Source organism: Ranitomeya imitator, chromosome 2, assembly GCF_032444005.1.
Source record: "Ranitomeya imitator isolate aRanImi1 chromosome 2, aRanImi1.pri, whole genome shotgun sequence".
NCBI classification, from domain to species: Eukaryota; Metazoa; Chordata; class Amphibia; order Anura; family Dendrobatidae; genus Ranitomeya; species Ranitomeya imitator.
In genome coordinates, this window is record NC_091283.1 from 117,847,280 (window position 1) to 117,862,702 (window position 15,423).

The window sequence follows — 15,423 nt, forward strand, 5'->3', positions numbered from 1 at the left end:
TTATTGAGAATTTACTGAAATCCCGTAACAACACAGTTATCTGGATGGTCACTGACCATTTTGCCAAAATGGTGCATTTGGTGCCTCTTCCACGAGTTCCATCTGCATGGGCTTTGGTGGCGCTTTTAGTTAAGCACATCTTCCATTTGCATGGTATGCCTGACAGAATTGTCAGTGACCTGGGTCATCAGTTTGCATCTCGGCTCTGGAGAGAGCTTTGTCGTCTGCTCAATATTGAGTTAAATCTCTCTTCAGCATATCATCCCGAGACAAATGGGATGGTAGAGGGGGTCAACCAGACCCTGGTCACGTATCTGTGACATTTTGTCTCTGCCAGGCAGGATGACTGGGCATCCTTACTACAGTGGGTGGAGTTTGCGCTTAACAACGCTGTTGCTGATTCCACAGGGCAGATTCCTTTCCTCCTCAATTACGGCCAGCATCTGCATGTCCCTGTGCCAATGCCTGTGTCGTCCAATGATTCTAGGGTGGCAGACTTGGCGGTGGAGGCTCGTGACATCTGGGACTACATGCAGGATGCCATTTGGGCCTCTGAAAATTGGATGAGGGTTTCTGCTGACACGCATCAGCACCCCGATCCGACCTTCGCTCCTGGTGACTTAGTGTGGCTCTCTGCCCATAACACCAGGCTTCATGTTGAGTCCACTAAGTTTGCTCCCTGCTACCTAGGTCCCTTCAACGTCCTAGAACAGGTGAATCCTGTAGTTTATCGCCTGGCCCTTTCACCACACCTAGGTATCACCAACACCTTTTTTGTTTCCCTCTTAAAACTTGTTCACATGTCCCGATTTTCTGAGTCATCTGCCAGGACATCAGGCTCGTCCACAGATGATTTTCAGGTGAATGCCATTGTCGGTTCGACGGTAGTATTTGGCAATTCTATCTGGTGGACTGTAAGGGTCATGGTACCTGAGCTTGTTGCCGCTTTTGAGCGTGGCAAGGCCCTAGGAAGGAGGAGTACTAGAAGGGGGGTAATGTTAGGTGTTGGGATTCTCCCGCTGCACAGGGGGAGTTCCAAGCCATGTCTTCTGCGGTCTCCCATTCTATCTCAGCTGCAAAGGACTTTGCTCAGCAAAGACGTTGGTCCCAGCATCTTGCTCAATCTCGAGCTGTGCATCTGGTTGCTGCTACCATACACAGGTCCAGCTATAACAACCAACATTAGACAGCGGCGAGCAGATGTTCCTCGAACTAAGTCCAGGATTTGCCCTTCTGAGCATTCCCATGATATGAGCACCCATTGGTCATGGGAGGTCACATGCCCAGGTCCTCAAGCGAGACTGGATTGGCTTACTAGTAAGGTCCTTGCAGATGGACATCTATAAAAGGATCTCACGGCCACACGGCCATGTGTTAGCATAGGCTATGACCTCAGTGTGTGCGCATTTGTGAATGACTCTGGTGATAGCTCCTAATGATCCCCTACCCTCTGATTGTTGAATGAGTATTAGGGTGATTGGAGTAGAGTCAGAGCCAAGTAGTGGCCTCGCAAGTCTGACACCGCGTGCTGAGTGGGTCCCGTCAGGCTCTAATCCTGCGTTCTTGGGGCTTAGTCAAGTGACCTCACTTGCGTTAAATCCGCTGAGTCCTGTTTCAGTAACAGGGAACAACATTTTATTTAGTGGTTGCTGCAGCTCTGTGAGTATGCTGCTGTTTCACAGTGGGTGACACCTAACCCATGTTTCTTAGGTTTGTACCACCATTTAGTGTCCACCATTGCCTAGCAGCAGATACCATCTCTGCACGGTGGACCCCAGGTTGCGAAGTACCTTATTAATATATTTATTTGATGTGTTCCACCAACCCTAACACTTCTATATGATAAACTGGGCAGTGTGTTAAATTAATGATGAGATTCTGCTTTCATCACTAAATGTTTCATTAGGTGTACTCTGCCAAGCAATGTTTATGTGAGAGGCTTAATCCTGCCAAGGGGCCAACCAGGGAATTCATTTGGACCCCTATGGTCCCCAGCGATCACGCAAAAATAAAGTTTTAGATGTATTTAATATATGTTTAAAACACTATACAATGTGACACGGAGGCATAGCTTTGATGAAAAAGAGAATGTATAGTGGAAAAGTATGTAGCTTCCGACATAACATTGTGCTAGAAATAGATACAGCAACGTGCGCCAAAGTTGCACCAATACTGATGCACAAATAAGACAATAAATAAGTTTAGACAATAGTTGGACAACTGTACAATATAGTATGCAGCCAGGGAACCAGTGTTTAAAAATATAGCAAATTTATCATCCATCCTGAGCTACTGTGATAAATCTTGTGTATTTTCATACTTTGAAGTCTAAGTTAACGTTGTTTAAATGATAACAAACTCTTGAGAAAAAGGCAGAAATATGCATTCTATTACTTGAAACAATATAGCTATAGTGCATGCCGTATATTAAGCTAAAAAACAGCCAGAAATAAGTCCCATTCTAGTAAAACATACCAGATATTCTAAATATCTATGTTAACATTGCAATGCTTTGTAAGTATAGTGGATTGCAGCACTTAAGTTCTGTTGTTATTAATGTATTCTTTACTGAAATCCCTAGCAATGATCGTTATGCATTCTTTCAAAATACACCTTTCATAGGTGAAGGACTGATGAAATTTAATGTAAAAAGCAATGTATTGAATCTCAGACAACATTCCTTATCCTTTTCAAGGTTCCTGGATGAAGAAATGTAGGTTTTTATGTGCTAATTGTTTTGGACTGTGTGGTTATAAAAAAAATAAAGAAAACTTAATATGTCTGTCAATTTCAGGATATTAAAGAACATATCAAATGTAAAACTGGAATGCAGAGGGCCTTTTCAGACTGACTAAGGATTACTGTGGTCCACTTCAATAACAGAATAAAAGCTTCACCTTAAGCCTTCCCTTCCTGTCGTAGAGGATCTTTGAGTGGTAAGACACATTCATTTATGTCCACTGGTGTTTTTTTTACCTATCAATGAATTGTAAATGAAAATGTTTAGAAAGTAAAATACATGTGTTATAGATACAAAATTTACAATTGCATGGAATTGGCTAAGGAAGGAATAAAACCTTGAGAGAGAGATTTCAGTAACTCCCTACTGGAAAGTGAGAGTCAACCTATGCATTTATGATAATATTTTTTTAACTCATTATGTTGATTAGAGAAGAGCATATCTGTTGAAATTCCAATTTGCCGTCTTCTCAGAATTTTCTCCAAAATATTAAATTTGTGTTAAGCATTGCCACAAATTTTTATACTGGTCAGCTCCTAATTACTCGGAAAATATAAGGAGGAGAGAAAGTAAATTTCAGTAATTTCGACACAAACTCTTTCTTCTACTTATCAATTTTCTTATCTCTAACATTGATAGAATACTATCAATACATAATAGTATCCGTCACCATAATAATTAATTGTAAATAGTAGAAAGACGTATACTATACTGTACTTATCCTTCTGGATACCATTTATTGGAAAGCAAAGTCAACTGCATTTTTTACCAAACAGTATCCAGTAATAAAAAGTGTGAATTTCTTTATTTTGGAGTTTTGGTACTCAAGTTAGATTAATATTTATATACACAGACTTTTCATGAGGATTTTTTATGTTTTTCCTAAATGTCAGTTTGATAAGACTGGATGTATACCAAGTGAAAAAAAAAGGTATAAGAACGCTCCTAAGTATAACTTTATACAGATATGTAGAGGATTACAATTTCTTGATAAAGGGGTTACTGCAGTAAATTTCTGGCTTACTTCCAGTCTACTTGTTTTTTATATTTCTGTGAGTTTGGGAAATTTAGGAAGTAACTTCAGTGGTTGAATAATGGTTACATGGGTCCTGTTATTTTTTATCTCTTGTTATATGTCAAGTCACTTTGTGTCTCCCATGTAATTGCTTGCAGAAATTATTGAGCAAGTATATAGTTAATATAGTAAGGTGAGTAATGTTCTCTTGGCCAGACCCATAACTATGATTTATGCAGTACATCACAGATACTGATTATTATTTTGGGAAGAGCAGAAAACACCAGTTTAAATTAACTTGGACTTTCTAGATTTCAATTTGGTCCATTTTTCCATGGATTTATGATTAACATCTGCGATTGCATCCAATAAAAAACTGAAGTGAAAAATGTCTCATTCTGATAAGTGTGTGAAGTTTGTCCTGAAATGTGGTGCACAATACAGATGTATTGTGAGATTATGGTATTAAGAACCATATTGTCGCCCACATAGCTTTGAATAAATGGGTACAATGTATAACAATTTGAGTTTCCCTATGGAAGCCCTAGAAAAGAATGCTTATAGGAGAATACACTCTTCTATGTAGGGAATTCAGTAGAGCATTGTTTTACCAAAGCAAATTACATAAAAAACTCTAATAAAAAGACACCATATAGACTTTGCCTAGCAAGCTTAATACATGAAAGTACACTAAAATTTCTCTTTCTTGATTTATCATAATCTTGGTGATGGCAAGACTTTCATTTTATTTAAATTACTCAGTGAGAAATTCAAGTGGAAAAAAATGTTTTTTTTCCGGCCTCAATCATTCTTTTAAAAAAAATTGAATTTCTGTCATAAATGATGGGCCTCATTCATCATTGTTCACGCCAATCTTGATGAGGGGGGGGGCAGCTGTAGTCAGACACTCCTGATTCTTGAAGAGAAGTCAGGCAAATAGTGTACCCCTGTGTGCCCCTCATTATAAATCCCACTCCAGCCCCTCCAGCATACAAACCAACAGTCATGGCACTCACATGATGCAGTTTGGCAATTTTCTTGGCTGAAAAGACCGCTATCGATGAGCTTGATAATGCTGTTTCTCTTTTTCTTGAGAAATCTTCTTCATCAACCTAAAAACACACTGAGCTATAAGGGAATGTGAGAACAGGTTGTAATTTATAGCATACAAGAAGAAAAAGGCTTTGGGCTTTTAGAGAATGTGGAGGTCCCTGCAATTCCAATCCTTTTCACTGCAGTGGACCTTGAGAAAATGGCCTCCAGTGGTAGCAGATGAGCAGATGGAGATCTCAGCCCTCGAGATCTCAATCTGCGGATTTTCCTGGATTCCATCTTAGTGAAAGGAATGGAAAATGTGGGGACTCTGCTGACATTTTGTAAAAGCCCACACTGCCAAACATCCTCTCCTCCCAACCCAAGGCCCGCAGCATTGCCACACTTCTGCCCTCGCCACCATCTTCCTGCAGCAGCAACCCTACCTCTAGCACCCAGCCTAGTAATCTACCGTACAAGTGGACTACAAGACACACCACCATTTTATTTTTTTTTATTCCTATTTTACTCCCCAAAATTTTGTCTGATGTATCTTAAAGTCTATAAAGTACTGCAATTATCACTCTTTTATTCATAACTCAATAGAACACATGAAGAAACTTTGTAATTAATCTCATCAGACAAATCTGCCTTTTTCTCCTCATGGACTGATCTTCAACTCTGATTTCAGGGGTAATAGCTGTCTTCAGTGAATACATATTTTCACATTGCTGTAATGCAACATGATGGTTGCTGCTTTTTGCATTTTATGGAAAGAAGAGGGGGGATGTAAGAGAGGAGCTGGAGGCAGACACAGACATTCTGCTGCTAATTCTCCTGAAATAGCAGTTGCATATTAACACCAGGGCTCTAAATTGAAAAAAGAACAATTAGAGTTATATTTCAATCCTGACAAAGTCACTATTGCTGTTTTGCACAGGTTTTACTTATATATTTCGCCATTCAGTACTCATACACATGCATTCCCATGTTAACTGTTCACATTTCAAGGCATTTTAATTTGGCCTTTTCTCGCTTATTGATAATTTTACTGCGGCATTTGATATTTATAAAGAACAGATATTGCATATTGATGAGAATATCCACTGCAATTTATTGCAAGGTTAAAGTCAAAGAATAGTCTGATAATTCTTACCCGCAAGCAGCTTTACAGTAAAGAAAAATGTAATTTTCTTTTTTTCTATAATACTGTGTATATACTGAAATCTCTGGACAGTGGATATTATATCTTTGAGTGTGTATCATAAAAGGTAAAGCTGTTTGATGATACTGTAAGTTTGCAATGTTGTCACATAATTTTCCATTGAGCATCCTGATTTTATGACGGCTGTAAAAATTGGTGCTTTAGTATGAGTTTCTAGAGAAGAAATAAAGCAAAAATCAGGCACATAACTATAATGGGTGGAGACATGGGATAAGAGGCTTCTTTGCATATAAGTAGTCCCCAGTAATATAATTGGCACATTATAGGTATGAGCTCTAGATAAAGACTTTGCATTGTGGTTCTTCTATTCATCACGTATGATGCTTATTGGATACTTGAATACTATAAAACTATAAAAGTCAAACTATATAAAAAGATTCTTCGTAAGCGTCATTGAAAAGAAAAAGATTGTGTTGACTATGTAAGATCACTGTTCTCAGCCAAGTATGTCTGCATGAGAATCTTATTTCTTCTCAATAATCTGCAACCACTTCTTCTTCTATTGAAAGTTCAAAACTATCAACATGCTTATACAATGGGTCCATTAAACATATGAAAAAAAATAAATAAATAAATAAACTGGAGAACGATGAGGCTGCCATCGCACTATTAGTATTTGGTCAGCATTTTACATCAGTATTTGGAAGCCAAAACCAGGTGAGGAACAATCAGAGGAAAAGTGTAATAGAAACATATGCACCACTTCTGGATTTATCATCCACTCCTGGTTTTGGCTTACAAATACTGATGAGAAATACTGACAAAAAACTGATAGTGTGACTGTTAGGGCTGGCGGAACGCACATGGCGCTATAACAATAAATAATAATAATAATAATAATAATAATAATAAGGTGTGTTCGCAGCCCGGGGTCCACCGTGCAGAGATGACTCCTGCTGCTCGGTAACGGCGGACAGTATATGGTGGTATAATATGAACACACATGGGTTAGCTTCACCCGGTATGTAAGGAAGCAAACCCTGTTGCATCACAGGTCAGCAATACCACAGAGTGAACGCTAGTATTGGGTCACAGGACTCTGCCCCAAGGACACAGGGTTAGAGTCCCTCTAGACCACTAGCGCTCAGCACCAGAACTGCGGTGGCAGGAAAAACCTAAATAATTATTTACCCCACTGAGTGCGTGCAGCGCCGCTTTAGCGAACACCACTAACCGCCCTAACTAGGGACAGGTAAGCGCACTGGTTGCGCACGGTGCCACATTGGCTAACGTTGCTGTAAGACGCTATAGATTGTACCTGGTGCTGGATGGCACTAAATGGTGCTAGACAGCTCCAACATTCATGAGCATTCATCAACACTAGGGATGGGAATGATTCGGAGCTTTCACCAGAACAGGCCCACATCCACACATACAATAACTGATTTGTACTAGCACATGGCCGAGCAGCCATGCAAACCTTTTATATCTGTAGCCTTCCAGGACCTTCCTAGTGCTCCAATCGGAGCCGCTACAGGACATGAGCATGTGACCCCCGACCACCAATGAGAGGTTGTCCCGTGGGCATGCTTAGTAGAAGAAAAGCAGGACTTAGTCCCTGGAAGTCTGCTCTCCTCTGATCAATGCCAGTTACAAAGGCAGAGCCTGGAATGGCAGCTGTAATCAAATGCACAGTATCTGCTTGAGCCAGACGCTGGGACTGACGTCTCTGCTGAGCAGGCTCCACTGCAGCTGAAGGAGAATGGGAGACCGCAGCAGATGTGGTTTGAGATTCCCTCTATGTGGGAACTCGACACCTAATAGTGACTGCAGCCTGAAAGAGGATTCAACATGGTACTAGGAATTTTAACAACCTTTAAGAAGCCAAAATAATAATATTCACTGATGTATAAAACAGAGCACAAAACAATGAACTGAGACATATTAATAATACACGGTTTATACTTACATGGACTTCTTAAAAAAACATAAAAATCAGGCAATCAAAAGATGAGTCACGGCACAAATTGGCATCTTGTAGAAGAAGGATTAATGACTTGGAAAAATAATCATCAAACACATGGATACTTTTGTGAAAACAAAAATCAGAGTAATCTAGGTAGTATTATTTTATGATTTTTTTCATGAATATAAAAAGTTGGCCAAAATACATTGTGAAAAAGCATTAATGTAATAAATGATTAATTTGAACATTTTTTGGTACTACTTTACCAGCAAATAGGACATTGTGCCATGCATTCATCATGGTGCTTGAATTATTCTGGTCCATCTTGACATCATACTATGATGTAGATCCTGCAAATTAATGCCCAAAAATTATTCCACCATACCCTTATACTTATCTCCTATTGCTAACTGTCGGAAGCCGACTGTTAATCAGCATGATATCGGCAGTGGCGCCCCATTGATAAAACAGAGTGGAAGATATATAACTGATGTTATAGGAAGCAGGAAACTAGCCAGATGGAGCAGTCTTATGTAATAGCCGGGATAGATCGATGCAGGGCAGAACAGGCAGATAATTAGCAACTAGTTAATGATAAGCACCTAGCACCATAGGTGAAAAAGGACTCTGGTCTCATCCCTTTAAGGAAATATAATAATTATGGTCTCTCACAGTCCAGACCTGAATCCCATAGAACACCTGTGGAGAGATCTAAAAATGGCAGTTTGGAGAAGGCCCTTTCAAATATCAGGGACCTGGAGCAGTTTGCCAAAGAAGAATGGTCTAAAATTCCAGCAGAGCATTGTAAGAAACTCATTGATGGTTAACAGAAGTGGTTGGTCGCAGTTATTTTGGCTAAAGGTTGTGCAACCAAGTATTAGGCTGAGGGTGCCAATACTTTTGTCTGGTCCATTTTTGGAGTTTTGCGTGAAATGATCAATGTTTTGCTTTTTGCTTCATTCTCTTTTGTGTTTTTTCATTTAAGACAAATTAACTGAAGATAATAATACCAAATAATTTGTGTTTGCAATCATTTTCAGGAAGAAAATGAATATTATCTGACAGAATTGCAGGGGTGTTAATACTTTTGGCCATGACTGTATGTTAGGCTGGGTTCACATTAACGTTTATATGTGCAGCGTATCATCTGCATGTGCAAACGCATTCCAAAACGCATGCGCAACGCATGTTTAGGCAGCGTTTTTTATCCGCATGATCTTATGCATAAAGGGAAAAAAAGCTGTGTGTTCATGCATTTGTATGAATTTTTGCATGCGTTTGCGTTGTTTATGCACATGCGTATGGTCTTTCTCAATAAGCATGGCTTATGGGATTTCTATATATAGACCCTGCACAGTTGAAATCCTCTTCTTTTGATGCTGTATCCTGCTGCAAGATGGATCTTAGCATGGAGAGCTTCAATATGAATCTGGATTTATCTATAAAATTGGCTTTTCATTTAGCTGTGGCTTGTGAGGAAGAAAGAAGAAGAGAAAGATGGAGAAGATGTCATTGTCGCTATTGGCAACACCCTGTTGTTGAAGTCCGAGAGAGCCGTGGAGTCTACCACTCATTGTACACCGAGCTTCATGAAAACTCGAAAATACGTAGAACTATTCCTGTTGAGGAACGTCTGTTGGTGACTATAAGGAAAAAGAAACACCTGTCATTAATGTTCTTGTTATAATAGCCATGTACTGGTTTTCCCCCATTTTATTTTCCACAGATTCCTGGCTACTGGAGAGACCTTAAGATCTTTACATGTTCAATTTTGGATTGGAGTGTCCACCCTTTCTGGGATTGTTGGAGACACCTGCTGTGCATTGTGTGACGTTCTGCTGTTAGGGCTAGCAGAACACACAGAGTAAATATAGATGATGTTATTGGTGTGTTCGCAGCCCGGGGTCCACCGTGCAGGAGGAACCTGCTGCTAGTAGATGGCACTGTATGGCAGTATACGTGAACTCTGTTAACTCACAGAGTCGCTGATATAGAAATGGACTGTGCCTGTTAAGCTCACAGGAGCACATGGATAACTGCTGGGCAGATAGCAGTCAGTGGTCACGCAGTCAGGAAAGCACACAACCAATTCCTCACCGGAGGAGCCGGTATTCTAGTGGCTTATTTCAGCTGGTCCCTGAATACATGCAACCAAAGTCCTGACCGGAGGTGCCGGTATTCTAATGGCTTTTACAGCCTACCCTGACCACAGGCATACATTACAACGCTGGCGCAAAGCACATAACAAGGATTAATACTAGCACACGGCCATGCGGTCATGCAAACCTTTTATAGCTGCAGCAACTACAGAACATTCCTAGAAGGACCAATGCGAGGCTGCCACAGAACTTGAGCAACTTCAGGACCTTCCTTGAGGACCAATGGGAATTGCTGCAGTACCTGAGCATGTGACCCTTGATCTCCAATGAGAGATTTTACCCTGAACATGCTCAAAAGGGAAAAAGTAGGACTTAGTCCCAAAGATGTCTGCTCGCCGCTGACCAGTACTGGCTACAATGGCAGAAGCTGGAAAGGCAGCAGTAATCCTTTGCACAGTTTCAGATTGAGCGTGATGCTGGGACCGACACCTCCGCTGAGCAGGCTCCACAGCGGCAGGAGAAGAATGGGACACCACAGCAGAGATTACTCAAGATTCCTCCTGTGCAGAGGCGGGAACTTGACCTCTAACATCTGCATGCAGAATTACTCCCCCAACCCCCAACTGAACGCTGGCTGAAAAATTCAAGGAAATTTCTAATTTTCCAAACTGTGTGGGGGCTGTGGATGGCAAACACATTCGGATTCTAAATCCTGCTGAAAGTGAATTCGAGTACTTCAATTATAAAAAATAATTTTCCATTGTTCTCATGGCGATTGCGGATGCCTAATGTTGATTTGTTGCCATTGACGTTGGTTCATTTGGATGAAGAAATGACTCACAGACTTTCAAAAACTCTGACATAAGACAATTTTTGTATGCTAATAATTTTAATTTTCCACCGCCACAACCTCTTCTGAACACTGAAGGACCACCAATGCCATTTGTTGTTGTTGGGGATGAGGCGTATCAAATGTGTGCCAACCTCATAAAACCATACTCAAGTTGAGACTTGAATCACACCAAAAGGATTTTCAACTACAGACTGACAAGGACATGAAGAACTGTGGAGTGCGCCTTTCGTTTGCTGGCAGCTAAATGGCACATTTTTGGAACACCAATCAATCTTAAAGTAGAGACAATTGATGTGGTTGTGAAAGCATGTGTTGTTCTGCATAATAACACTCCTGGCAAAAGTGCATCCCCACTTCGAACTTGAGGAACCTGTTAATACCACATTGCTGGATTATTATGCTCAACCTCTGAGGACTACAGTGGAAGTTGACCAAATGAGGGATAAATTTGCTGCCTACTTTGTCTCTGATATTGGACATGTGTCATGGCAAGATGAAATGGTTTAAGCTGTAAATAAGTCAAATGTACCTGAAATGTCATGTACCTGTACTTTTTTTCTGACTGTAATATTGACACCTTGAATGTAACTTTAATAACAAACACCTTACCTGTAACACCCATTAATACTTCACTCAACAATACACTCAACAATACACATGTTTAAATAAAGAGATAAATACTTCACTTAACAATACACTTACCAATACACACATGATTAAATAAAGAGCAAAGAAAACACAGTGAGAAAGTTATTGTGAATCAAAAGAATTTTTATTAACAAAAATAAAAACAATTTAAAATGAAAATGTGATTACTTTTGGGTTCTGCGAGAGGGAGAGACATGGTGAACCTGGGGGGTGTCGGGCTGTTATGGTAGGCTTGAAGTGGTAGGGGAAGTAGGGGAAGTGGAAGTGGCAGACAATTGGAGGATTGGGTCAGAAACTTTGGCAGAGGACACATTGGGGAAGAGGACATATTAGGAGTGGAAAACAAGTTGGAAGGGATTTACACACTGGATGGGAAAGAGCCAAGGGTAGGTGTGGACAGACTTGAAAAAAAAGACACATTCGGAGGTGAGGGTGGAGGGGGTAGTTAATGTTTTTAGCACCTTTACTTTTCCTGGATTTTGTTTTACTGCTTCCTCAGCCTTTTGCTTCCTTTTTCTGTGTGGTGGGACTGGAAGTCTGGGATGCTGCACTCAGCTGCATGATAGAAGTGGAAGGCGGGGCTGCTGCTCTCGGCTGCGTGATTGAAGGGGAAGGCTGGGGTGCTGCACTCAGCTGCATGGTGTAGCTTTGTACTGGTGGAACAGTCCTAATGTCCAGTGGTGGTTGTGGTGGTGGTGGATAGTGCCACTGATGCTGTCCTGAAGCTTGTTGTCTTGTAGGGAAAGAACTTTGTGCCTGCTGCTGATATCGCGACCGCTGCATGGCGTCGATGTAAGCATCTTGACAGGCCTTCATCACATAGCGCTGGAGATCAGGACTAAGGCTTTCCATCATGCTCCCTTATATAGAGGAAAAATAAGGTTACGTTGGTGTATTAAGATCGGCTTCTAGGGGTCAAGGTGTCTGGGGACATCCTGGAAAAGTGTGTTCACCTGAGTGAACCCACTATCCAGTCTTTCTACAACCGCCTTCATCCCAGCCAGGAAGACCAAGCTTAAGTGAATAAACTCGGGCATAACTGACTTCTCCCATGCCCTCTGCCACTGGCGAGCAGACCAAAGTAAAGTAGTTGCAGAGGGCTGGGAGAGGGGAAAACCAGATGGACCGGCTTCCTGTTCCCCAGCCTTTGAAGCCTGCCTGGTTGCACCATCGCTGGTGAATGATTAGGACTGGGCCTTTTCTCTGGCTGGTCGATGAGCGGCCTTTCAAACAGATGATGATCCAGATTCTGCGGTGCTGCACCAGGTTCTGTGTGCAAAATAAAGGAAAAGCATTAGTGAAAAAATTAAAAGTTTAAATAATAGTGAGACAACACAAAAGATACTCACGTTTGCTGAGCACTGTGTAATCATGGGTTACCCTAAAAAGACGAATTTTATTAAATATATCTCTAAAAAGCCAACAAGCAATGGCTCACCAAAAACGAAAAACAACACACCGTGAACAAACTAAAGTGGGGGGAATAGTCAACCCTATTGAATGTCTAGGGACCCCAGGGTTAGCCATGGTGGAGCAGGGGCGCCATAACGCTTCCCCTAGGTTGCCTACCCCCGCAGATAGGCAGCCATTCAGCATAGACATTCAATAGGGTTGACTATTCCCCCCACTTTAGTTTGATCACGGTGTGTTGTTTTTCGTTTTTGGTGAGCCATTGGTTGTTGGCTTTTTAGAGATACTGTATATTTAATAAAATTCGTCTTTTTAGGGTAACCCATGATTACAGAGATATTACTGTTACCCCATTATATTTACTTTAAATGAGCAAGCACAGGCCTCAGAAAAAAAAGCCGCTGATGGTACTTATATTTTCTTATTTTTGAGCAGCACTATTTTGAACCCGTATCTCCTCTCTCATGTCCTTATTGAAGCGATCCTTTATCAAACACCAAAGAACTTTTACTCTCTTCACTGTGAAGGGGGAAGAAAAAAGAATGTATTGTAAAAAGACTCCAACATTTACAGCAAAACCAACGTGTAAAAGACCACATTGCAATACTTACGAAAATCATTTCTGACTTGTGGCCTTGCATGGTCCCAATCATCCAACAGCGATTTGGCCACTTCTTCCCAGAGTCATAGGATCAAGGCTGAGTCGGAATGATTCTGATCACGGGGGTCCCACAACACTGCTCACTCTTGCACAGCTTGAATAAGGACCTCGTTATCAATATCTGGTTGTCCTTCCTCACGTTGTGGAACTTATAGATGAAATACAAAAAAAATTTGTAAGTAAAACTGAAAACAAATTCAATTACAACTATGATAAAGGCTACTTACACCCTGTCTTTCCTCCTCAGCAACTTGAGGCCGACGACCCTGAGGAAGAATCATTTCCACTAGACTGCTCCTGCTCTTCTGCACTGTTAGGTACCTGTAAATAAAATGCATGATTTAACACAGGTCTAGTATTGACAGTCAATACATACCAATCAGTAAATCAAATGTGATTACATAATCTGTGTCATGTCCACTTTCGGAAGCTTCAGTGGAGGACTTGTTGGAAGAGCAGGCAGCAGTCAAATGAAACACTAGAGAAAAGAAGAGATAAGAAAAAATTTACTTGTTAAGAGCCAAACACAATGTAGCACATAAAAAGAAAAATGGACACCAATATCTACATTACAAGGCAGTAGTCCAACAGCACAGAAGTCAGGCAGCACCAGGACGGCAGCAGCACCTGGATGGCAGCAGCAAACAGTCTGCAAAGAGAAGAAAAAATGAATACAGAGTACACAGGATGGCAGCAACAGGACTAAAGCAGCAAACACTCTACAAGGGACCTGAAAAAAATAGTACAGAGTACAGACTGCAAAGAGAAACAGACATTTTCAAAGCTTCTATACTTACAGCCAGCAGCACCAGGAGAGCAGCATGAAAAAGATGGCAGCAACAGGAAGGCAGCTGCGCAAGGAAGATGGTAGCAGCACCAGGATGGCTGCAGCAAACAGTCTACAAGGAAAAGAAAAAAATTAGTGCAGAGTACACAGGACAGCAGCAACAGGACCGGAGCAGCAAACAGTCTACAAGGGACCTGAAAAAAATAGTACAGAGTACAGACTGCAAAGAGAAACAGGCATTTTCAAAGCTATACTTACATCCAGCAGCTCCAGGAAGATGGCAGCCACAGGAAGGCGGCAGTAACAGGACGGCAGTAGCAGGACTGGAGCAGCAAACAGTCCACAAGGAACAGAAAAAAATTAGTACAGAGTACAGACTGTAAAGACAAACAGACATTTTCAAAACTTCTATACTTACAGCCAGAGTCTTGTCCTGAGTCTGGTGCTTCCATTCAGAGTCTTGAGAGTAATGGACTACCTGTCTCCAGACCCCCTTTTATATATCAGTGATTTTGTAGATGTTGACATCTTTTCCTGGACATGATTAGTGTGAAGTATGCATTGCATATTGAATGCATGTGTACGCATGTCCTTGTGTACCAATGCATTCCCATAGACAGTAATGCGTTTTTTTGAAGCAATCATCTGCAATCGTCCACATGCGGACGATTGCGTTATATTTGCTGCCTCAAAAAATGCAACATGTTGCGTTTGCTGGACACCGCCGCACTCGACACTTACGTACACATCCGCATGCGAACTCATGCAAAAGCATGTCCCTGCATACACCATGTTAAAGATATGTACGCATGACGCATGCGGTTGTATGCAGATCATATGCTGCGCACAGAAACGGTAATGTGAACCTGGCTTTATTCATGCAGTTTTTGCAAGTGTCGATGGATCTTTAATGTGTATATATATATATATATATATATATATATATATATATATATATATGTATATATATATATTGGTGTTTTTTTTAAGGATTTTGTCCATGTCTAGCGATAAGGAAATGAGGATGGATAAGTCAGAGATGACGTG

At 41.0% G+C, this 15,423-nt stretch overlaps 1 protein-coding gene across 6 annotated transcripts in view; it reads left to right on the forward strand.

Moving 5' to 3' along the window:
• Positions 1-15,423, forward strand: part of TENM1 (teneurin transmembrane protein 1) — a 1,319,573-nt gene that overhangs the window by 229,463 nt on the left and 1,074,687 nt on the right. For all 6 annotated transcript variants that reach the window (XM_069747173.1, XM_069747175.1, XM_069747177.1 and 3 more), the window contains one exon: positions 2,795-2,936. The gene's annotated coding sequence lies outside the window, so the exon portion shown is untranslated. The remainder of the gene's footprint in view (positions 1-2,794; positions 2,937-15,423) is intronic.